Genomic DNA, 9,010 nt, shown 5'->3' on the forward strand with positions numbered 1-9,010 from the left:
CAACTGGGTAAACCAGACCGGGAAAACTTTCCCAAAATGATTGTTTCGAAGGGATTGGCTTCCCGTCGTGGAGCATCTGGCTCCACAAACGGGGTCCACCCGACACAAATACTGTAAAGTCCAAACAAATATTTGACGAAGAAATTTAACAGTGAATGAAACAAGTATAAGAGGCGAGTTTAGTTCATTTATTATGCACCCCATACTTCCCCCCATCCTGTGGTCTGTACCCTGGAAACACAAACCGAAACTGTCTCTGTTTTCCGCTTGTTACAACTTGTAATAAAGTTGTTACATCTTGGCGTAACGTGTTTATGACGTATTAGAACGTTGTTACAACTTGCTATATTGGTTGTTATAACTGGTTAGGAGATGTTAAAACTTGTTCGAACGTTGTACCAACATCGTAGTTTCGGTGTGTGTTTGGTGGGTAGTGGGAAAAGGTTACAGAACAACAGCCCATCTTCCTAAAATGAAAATGCTTAATAGTAACTGTTTGTTCAAAAGTACCAATTTATAGTGATGGACCGCCAGAAACCTGACTTTTGTATTAATGAATTTGGACAAACCGGAAACGTTTTTAACCAATATAAATATCAGACTTGACCTAACCTCTCTTGGCAATCCTAGGCCTAATATACACGATATTTTAGGCCTAACATATATATATTACAAATATGTGCTATACTAGGCCTGTTAATATTTGAGTTTGGTTTTTAGCTTTTATTTTTTTAGGACTAAAATTAACAGCACACTGGTAGTCCATCCCCGCCCAACACGACCAAACTACAATGTTGCTACAACGTTGGAACAAGGTTTAACACCTAACGAGTTGTAACAACCAATACAGCAAGTTGTAATAACGTTCTAATACGTCATTAAAACGTTATAACAAGATGTAACAACTTTATTACAAGTTGTAATAAGCAGAAAATAGGGACAGTTACGTTGTGTTTTTGCAGGGTCATTACATATTGGTACTTTCCAACAAATAGTTACTCCCTCATCTATCCATATCTCAACTATGGTATTTGTGCTTGGGGTTCTACTACCCAAAATCATTTACGACCTCTAATTACCCAACACAAAGCTGCTATTAGGACAATATCCAACTCTGGCCCCAGACATCACTCGGTACCCTTACTCAAATCTCTGAATATGTTAGATATTAAGTCCCTGCACATTCTCTCATGTGTATTATACATATATAAAACGCTGAACTGTAATGCCAATCCTGACCTCAAAAGCTTCATAGAAGGTTGTAACAGAACCCATGAGCACCACACCAGAAATAAATACAGTTTTGATATTCCAAGAGTACGACTTAATCAAACTAGAAATGCTCTACAAATCAAGGGACCCAGATTGTGGAATGACCTTCCCAACCATGTTAAAGATTGTACCTCTCTCAACCAGTTTAAGATAAAAACGAAGCACTACCTAATAAATTCCCTGTAACCTACCTTACCCCTCTATTGTCAACCAATGTCTGTTTTTTTTTTTTAAACAACGCAGTTTGTCGACCTAATTGTATTTGTGCTGCTTTTTCAGCCATGTTTCCCCCTTTTTTATCTCTATTTTTATTTGTTCTCAACACATTTTATTCTTTATGCTCAATTAGTATTAAGCTTTAGTCATTTAAGTTTTTCATGCCCGAAACACTTTGCGTAATAGTGGCTTTAGGCACTGTATGTACTAGCTCTATCTATAAATCCATCAATCTTTGTAAAATCTCTTGTATGTATGTACCTTACCTAAATAAACATTTATTTATTATTTATTTATTTATTTATAAGCATAAATAAATCACATTAACGTGATGTATAACTGCGAATCAGTAGTAGCCAAGAGGAGGATTCGAACCAGCATATATTGGGTATGTTGAGGTTATTTTGAGATGATTTCGGGGCTTAGCGTCCCCGCGGCCCGGTCCTCGACCAGGCCTCCTTTTTGTTACACATCCCCCAGGAAGCAGCCCGTAGCAGCTGTCTAACTCCCAGGTACCTATTTACTGCTAGGTGAACAGGGGGCATCAGGGTGAAAGAAACTCTGCCCACTTGTTTCCGCCTCCACCAGGGATCGAACCCAGAACCTTAAGACTACGAATATCGAGCGCTGTCCACTCAGCTGGCAGGCCCCTAGCACACGCCCTAGACGACTAGACCACGACACGCTTAGAAGCAATGCAACTTGGTATTCAACTGAATCCTCTAGGGGTCCTGAGGCTTCCACTAACACTAAGTCAGGGGGTTCCACTCATTGCCTGCATGCACTCTGGTTGTGGTCCTGAGGCCAGATTCACGAAGCAGTTTTGCTAGCATTTACGAACCTGGGGCCAGATTCACGAAGCAGTTATGCACGCACACAGGTACTACACCAGACAACACCCGTCCTACTACCAAAACTGGACGAATCACTTCCAAAACGACACACCCTGGACGCAAACACAGTGGCCTCCTTATCAGAGCCTCAGATATTAACACCAAGTAAGGCTTCCAGCACTTCCACTAACACGATAACATCATTTATATTTGCCAACATCCAGGGTATAAAAACACGCAAAACCAACAAAGTTCAATTTATAGATGGTCTCCTTCATGAGGCAAATGCAGCGTTTGCAGCCCTAACAGAAACCCACACAAAGGACTACCATGATGGTGAAATATGGATCTCAGAGTACAATCTTTTCAGATGTGATAGGAAACACCGGCTTCAGGGTGGGGTCAGCCTCTACATCAAAGACACACTCATCTGTACTGAGCTGCTAAACACCTCAAATGATATGGTGGAAGTGCTGATAATCAAAATAGAGATTTTAAATGTAGGTATTGTCCTTGTATATAAGTCACCGGAGGCAAACCCTCAGCAGTTTAAAGACCAACTAATGAAAATAGAGCACTGCTTGGAAAACCTCACAAATCCAGCTCCGAACATCATCCTGCTTGGGGACTTCAACCTACGGCACCTGAAATGGAAGCACCTGGCTAATACAGTAATATCAGAAAGAATACCAGGAAGTAGCCTAAATGAATAGGCACATGCAAATGACCTGCTACGGATGTGCGATAGGTTTGCCTTAAACCAGCAAATAGTAGAACCAACTAGGAACGAGAACACGCTGGACCTCATTTTCACTAATAATGATGAATTGATCAGGAACATAATGATTACAAATACCTGTTACTCAGATCACAACTTAATTGAAGTTATGACAACCATGGGGAGTAGACCTTCAAAACCAGTCCAGATTCCCGGTGGAGGAGATTTCTGCAAATTCAATAATAAACAGATAAACGGGGAGCAAATAAACCAGGACTTCACAGAAATAAACTGGGAAGAACAGCTAGGAAATGCAAACCTGAACCAGTGCCTGGAAAAAATAAGCTCAGTAGCACTAGAAATATGTTCAAACCGCATACCTCTAAGAAAAAAGAGGAAGAGATGCAGATTGGAACGGGAACGTCGTTCCCTATATAGGCGAAGAAAACGAATCGCGGAACAACTTGAGAGTCGCACCCTATCTCAAGAACGGCGAAGAAGGTTAGGTAGAGAAATATAAACAATTGAACGGAAGCTACAAGAATCATACAGAACCCAGGAGAGGCAAAGAGAGCAAAAGGCCATCAGTGAAATAGAAAGAAATCCGAAATATTTTTTCTCCTATGCAAAATCAAGATCAAAAACCACATCTAGTATCGGGCCCCTGCGAAAGGGAGATGGAACTTTCACCGATGACAACAAAGAAATGAGCGAGCTACTGAGGACGCAGTACGACTCTGTTTTCAGCGAGCCATTAAACACACTAAAGATTGATAACCCAAATGAATTTTTCATGGATACGATACCAACATCAAATCATATATCAGACGTCACCCTATCCCCACTGGATTTTGAAGAAGCCATAAACAGTATGCCTATGCACTCTGCACCAGGCCCGGATTCTTGGAACTCCATATTCATAAAGAACTGTAAAAAACCACTATCGCAGGCCCTCCACATTCTGTGGAGACAAAGCCTAGATACTGGCGTTATCCCTGACATACTAAAAACAGCAGAGATAGCACCACTTCATAAAGGAGGAAATAAGGCAGAGGCAAAAAATTACAGACCGATAGCGCTAACATCGCACATCATAAAAAATTTTGAGAGAGTGCTAAGAAGTAAAATCACAAAATACATGGAATCACAGCAACTCCATAACCCCGGACAACATGGTTTCAGAACAGGGCGCTCTTGCCTGTCGCAGTTGCTGGACCACTATGACATGGCATTAGATGCTATGGAAGACAAACAAAACGCTGATGTAATTTACACAGATTTCGCAAAAGCTTTTGATAAATGTGACCATGGTGTTATTGCACATAAAATGCGTTCAAAAGGAAATACCGGAAAAATAGGCAGATGGATCTACAATTTCCTGACCAACAGAACCCAATGTGTAATAGTCAACAAAATAAAATCCAACCCATCAACCGTGAAGAGCTCAGTCCCCCAGAGTACTGTGCTTGCTCCAGTACTTTTTCTCATCCTCATTTCGGACATAGACAAGAACACTGTATCATCCTTTGCAGATGACACTAGGATCTTCATGAGAGTAGGCAACATAGAGGACACGGCGAACCTCCAGTCAGATGTAGATCAGGTCTTTCTATGGGCTACAGAAAATAATATGGTGTTTAACGAAGATAAGTTCCAGCTCATGCGCTATGGAAAAAATGAAAATATAAAAACGGAAACCACGTACAAAACTCAGGCAAATCATAACATAGAACGAAAAGGCAATGTAAAGGATCTGGGTGTACTCATGTCGGAAGACCTTACCTTTCAAGAACACAATAAAGTAGCCGTCACAGCTGCAAGAAAAATGACAGGTTGGATAACAAGAACTTTTCACACTAGAGATGCTATACCGATGATGATACTTTTCAAAACGCTTGTGCTCTCTAGAGTGGAGTACTGCTGCACAATGACAGCACCTTTCAAAGCTGGAGAAATTACTGACCTGGAGAGCGTGCAGAGATCCTTTACTGCTAGAACCCACTCAGTAAAACATCTAAACTATTAGGACCGACTAAAGAGCCTAAAACTGTACTCCCTTGAGCGCAGGCGGGAGAGGTACATAATAATTTACACGTGGAAAATATTAGAGGGGCTGGTCCCAAACCTGCACACAGAAATAACATCACATGAGACCAGAAGACATGGCAGGATGTGCAGAATACCCCCGTTGTAAAACAGAGGTGCAACTGGTACTCTGAGAGAGAACTCTATCAACATCAGAGGTCCGAGACTGTTCAACACGCTTCCACTACACATAAGGGGCATAACTGGCCGACCCCTCACAGTGTTCAAGAGAGAACTGGATAAGCACCTCCAAAGGATACCTGATCAACCAGGCTGTGACTCGTACGTCAGGCTGCGAGCAGCCGCGTCCAACAGCCTGGTTGATCAGTCCGGCAACCAGGAGGCCTGGTCGACGACCGGGCCGCGGGGACGCTAAGCCCCGGAAGCACCTCAAGGTAACCTCAAGGTAAGGCACTTACGAACCTGGGGCCAGATTCACGATCAGTTATGCACGCACTTTCGAACCTGGGGCCAGATTCACGAAGCAGTTATACAAGCACTTACGAACCTGGGGCCAGATTCACGAAGCAGTTACGCAAGCACTTACGAACTTGGGGCCAGATTCACGAAGCAGTTACGCAAGCACTTACGAACGTGTACATCTTTCTTCAATCTTTGACGGCTTTGGTTACATGTATTAAACAGTTTACAAGCATGAAAACTTGGCAATCAACTGTTGTTATAAACAGCCTCCTGGTGCTTCGGAGCTCATTAACTGTTTAATAATTGTAAACAAAGCCGCCAAAGATTAAGAAAAGATGGACAGGTTCATAAGTGCTTCTTTTCAAACACAGAAATCATATTAACATGATGTATCACTGATTCGCAACCCATTCTCCTGATTAGATAGTAGTTTTTGTACCTATGTGCACCATAGTACAAAGATTGACGTTCGAAGCAATTAGATAGTAAAACTTTGTACTGTTCACTTTATAGAATCCGAAAAAACAGACTTAAATATTCTTAGGCCTAGCATAGCACACATATGTACTATACTAGGCCTCGGATAGTGTGTATTAGGCCTAGGAAGATTAGGTTAGGTTAGGTTTAGTTGGTCTTTGCAACACAAGTAGAAAATAGTTTTGCGTTTTATCCAAAGTCAATAGTACCGATTTATATTTTGTAATTGCTTTGTACGTCGATATATGTACTATGGTCCTCATCCTTCCTATAAGTACAGTACTACGAAGACAAGAGTATGGGCTGTGGGATCAGTAGGAGCCTTGAAGAGGCTCTGCTGGCGATCCTGGAACACAGCTGTGTAGTGAAGGAATTGGCGGAGTTGTATGGGGCTCTGAGGGCAGACTTTGGGAAGGTCATTCCACATTCTGGGTCCCTTGATTTGTAGAGCATTTCTAGTTTGATTAAGTCGTACTCTTGGAATATCAAAGCGGTATTTGTTTCTGGTGTGGTGCTCATGGGTTCTGTTACAACCTTCAATGAAGCTTTTGAGGTCAGGATTGACATTACAGTTCAGAGTTTTATATATATATAATACACATGAGAGGATGTGCAGTGACTTAATATCTAACATATTCAGAGATTTGGGTTGGGGTACCGAGTGATGTCTGGGGCCAGAGTTGGATATTGTCCTAATAGCAGCTTTGTGTTGGGTAATTAGAGGACGTAAAGGATTTTGGGTAGTAGAACCCCAAGCACAAATACCATAGTTGAGATAAGGATAGATGAGGGAGTAATAGAGAGTCACCAGGGCAGGGCGGGGTACATAATATCTGATCTTAGAAAGAATGCCAACAGTTTTTGAAACTTTTTTTGATATATATAGAATGTGTCCCTGGAAATTCAGCTTGTGGTCAATGAGGACACCAAGGAATTTACCATCAACTTTATTACTGATTTGTATATTGTTTATTCTTAGATTAATTTCATTAGAGGATTTATTACCAAACAAAATATAGAAAGTTTTGTCAATGTTAAGGGTGAGTTTGTTAGCAGTTAGCCAGAGATGGACTTTATTTAGTTCAGTATTCACAGTGACATTTAGAGCAAGCGGGTCAGGACTGGAGAAAATGAAAGTTGTGTCATCAGCAAATAAGATTGGTTTGAGGTGTTGAGAGGCATTTGGAAGGTCATTAATGTCGATGAGAAAGAGGAGAGGGCCAAGTATGCTACCCTGTGTAACACCAATGTTTATGGTTAGTGTAGAAGAAATGGAATTATTCACAGAAACATACTGGAGCCTGTCAGTAAGGTAAGATTGAAGGTATTTCAGGGAGTGACCTCTGACTCCATAATAATGTAATTTAAGAAGAAGGTTTTGGTGGTTGACAGTGTCAAAAGCCTTACGTTGGTCCACAAATAACCCAACAGGGAACTCATTTTTATCAAAAGCTGTATGTATCAAGTTAATCATATTAATAAGTGCATCGTTAGTGCTTTTATTGGGTCTGAAACCATATTGGCAAGAGCTAAGTATATTGAGTTTGGCTAGATATGAGTAAAGTTGCTTGTAGATTAGCTTTTCAAATATTTTTCATAAGGTTGGCAGAATTGAGATAGGTCTGTAATTGTTGACATCAGTGAAATCACCACATTTGTGGACTGGGGTTACTCTCGCTTTTTTCAGAATATCCGGAAAGGTTTGGAGTTCAAGTGATTTGTTGAAGACAATGCAATGACAGGAGCTAGAAATCTGGAGGCTTTTTTGTAAATTAGAGATGGTATCTCATCAAGGACACTTGACTTAGTTTTAAGGGAAAGGATTACCTCGCACACATCAGAGGAAGTAGCGGGAGCTAGGTACAGAGACTCTGGATAGTTACCTGTGAGGTGATCTTTAATATTAGTGAGTGAGGATGGAATATCATGAGCAAGGGATGTCCCAATGGATAAAAAGAACCTATTGAATTCAACAGCAGTGTCTGAGGCCGAAAGCTCACCATCGTCATTGGATAGGAGAATTGGTTTTTTATTCAAAATCTTTTTTTATCCTAATATTTGGGAGACAGTGCTCCATGTTTTCTTAATGTTGCCCTTAATTTGGGTAAAATTATTTTCGTAGTATTTTATTTTGGCTTTTCTAATTATTTTAGACAGCATGGATGAGTAAATCTTTGAAAATTCTTTGGAGACGACTCCTAACCTATACTTCTTTTCAAGGTCATGTATTTTATTAATAGATTTAAGTATACCCTTTATAAGCCATGGAGTGTTTAACTTTTTATTTGTAACTTGCTTCGTTAGCATTGGACAGTGGGAGTTATAAAGGTTCAGAGTTTTCTGAAGAAATGTTTGCACTGCTAGCTTGCTGTTCACTATGTCACCTAATGTCACCTTGGGGAGCCGGTCGGCCGAGCGGACAGCACGCTGGACTTGTGATCCTGTGGTCCTGGGTTCGATCCCAGGCGCCGGCGAGAAACAATGGGCAGTGTTTCTTTCACCCTATGCACCTGTTACCTAGCAGTAAAATAGGTACCTGGGTGTTAGTCAGCTGTCACGGGCTGCTTCATGGGGGTGGAGGTCTGGTCGAGGACCGCGCCGCGGGGACACTAAAGCCCCGAAATCATCTCAAGATAACCTCAAGATAATTTAGCCTCCCAGTTGATGTTAGCAGCAGCAGCAATAAAGTTGCCTATAGAAGTTTCATTGTGCAGCCTAAGACTTATCTTCCTTGTATGTAGAAATGGTTTATTAACGTTGGTTAGGAGAAATGAGGGGTAATGGTCTGTGGTTCTATCAATGATTATCCCTGAAGTAAGTGGAGAGGTTATGTTAGTCCAGACGTGGTCAAGAGCAGAGGCAGTGATAAAGGGTATGAGGAAGCAGGAATACAGTTGAGGAGACTAGCAGCAGTAGGGTTTTCAGGCTGGCAGAGGTAAATAATAAAGACCCCTGCAATAATAAGATGGTTTTTGTTCAGTCTGTT

The sequence above is a fragment of the Procambarus clarkii genome, chromosome 39 (genome assembly GCF_040958095.1).
Source record: "Procambarus clarkii isolate CNS0578487 chromosome 39, FALCON_Pclarkii_2.0, whole genome shotgun sequence".
NCBI lineage: Eukaryota > Metazoa > Arthropoda > Malacostraca > Decapoda > Cambaridae > Procambarus > Procambarus clarkii.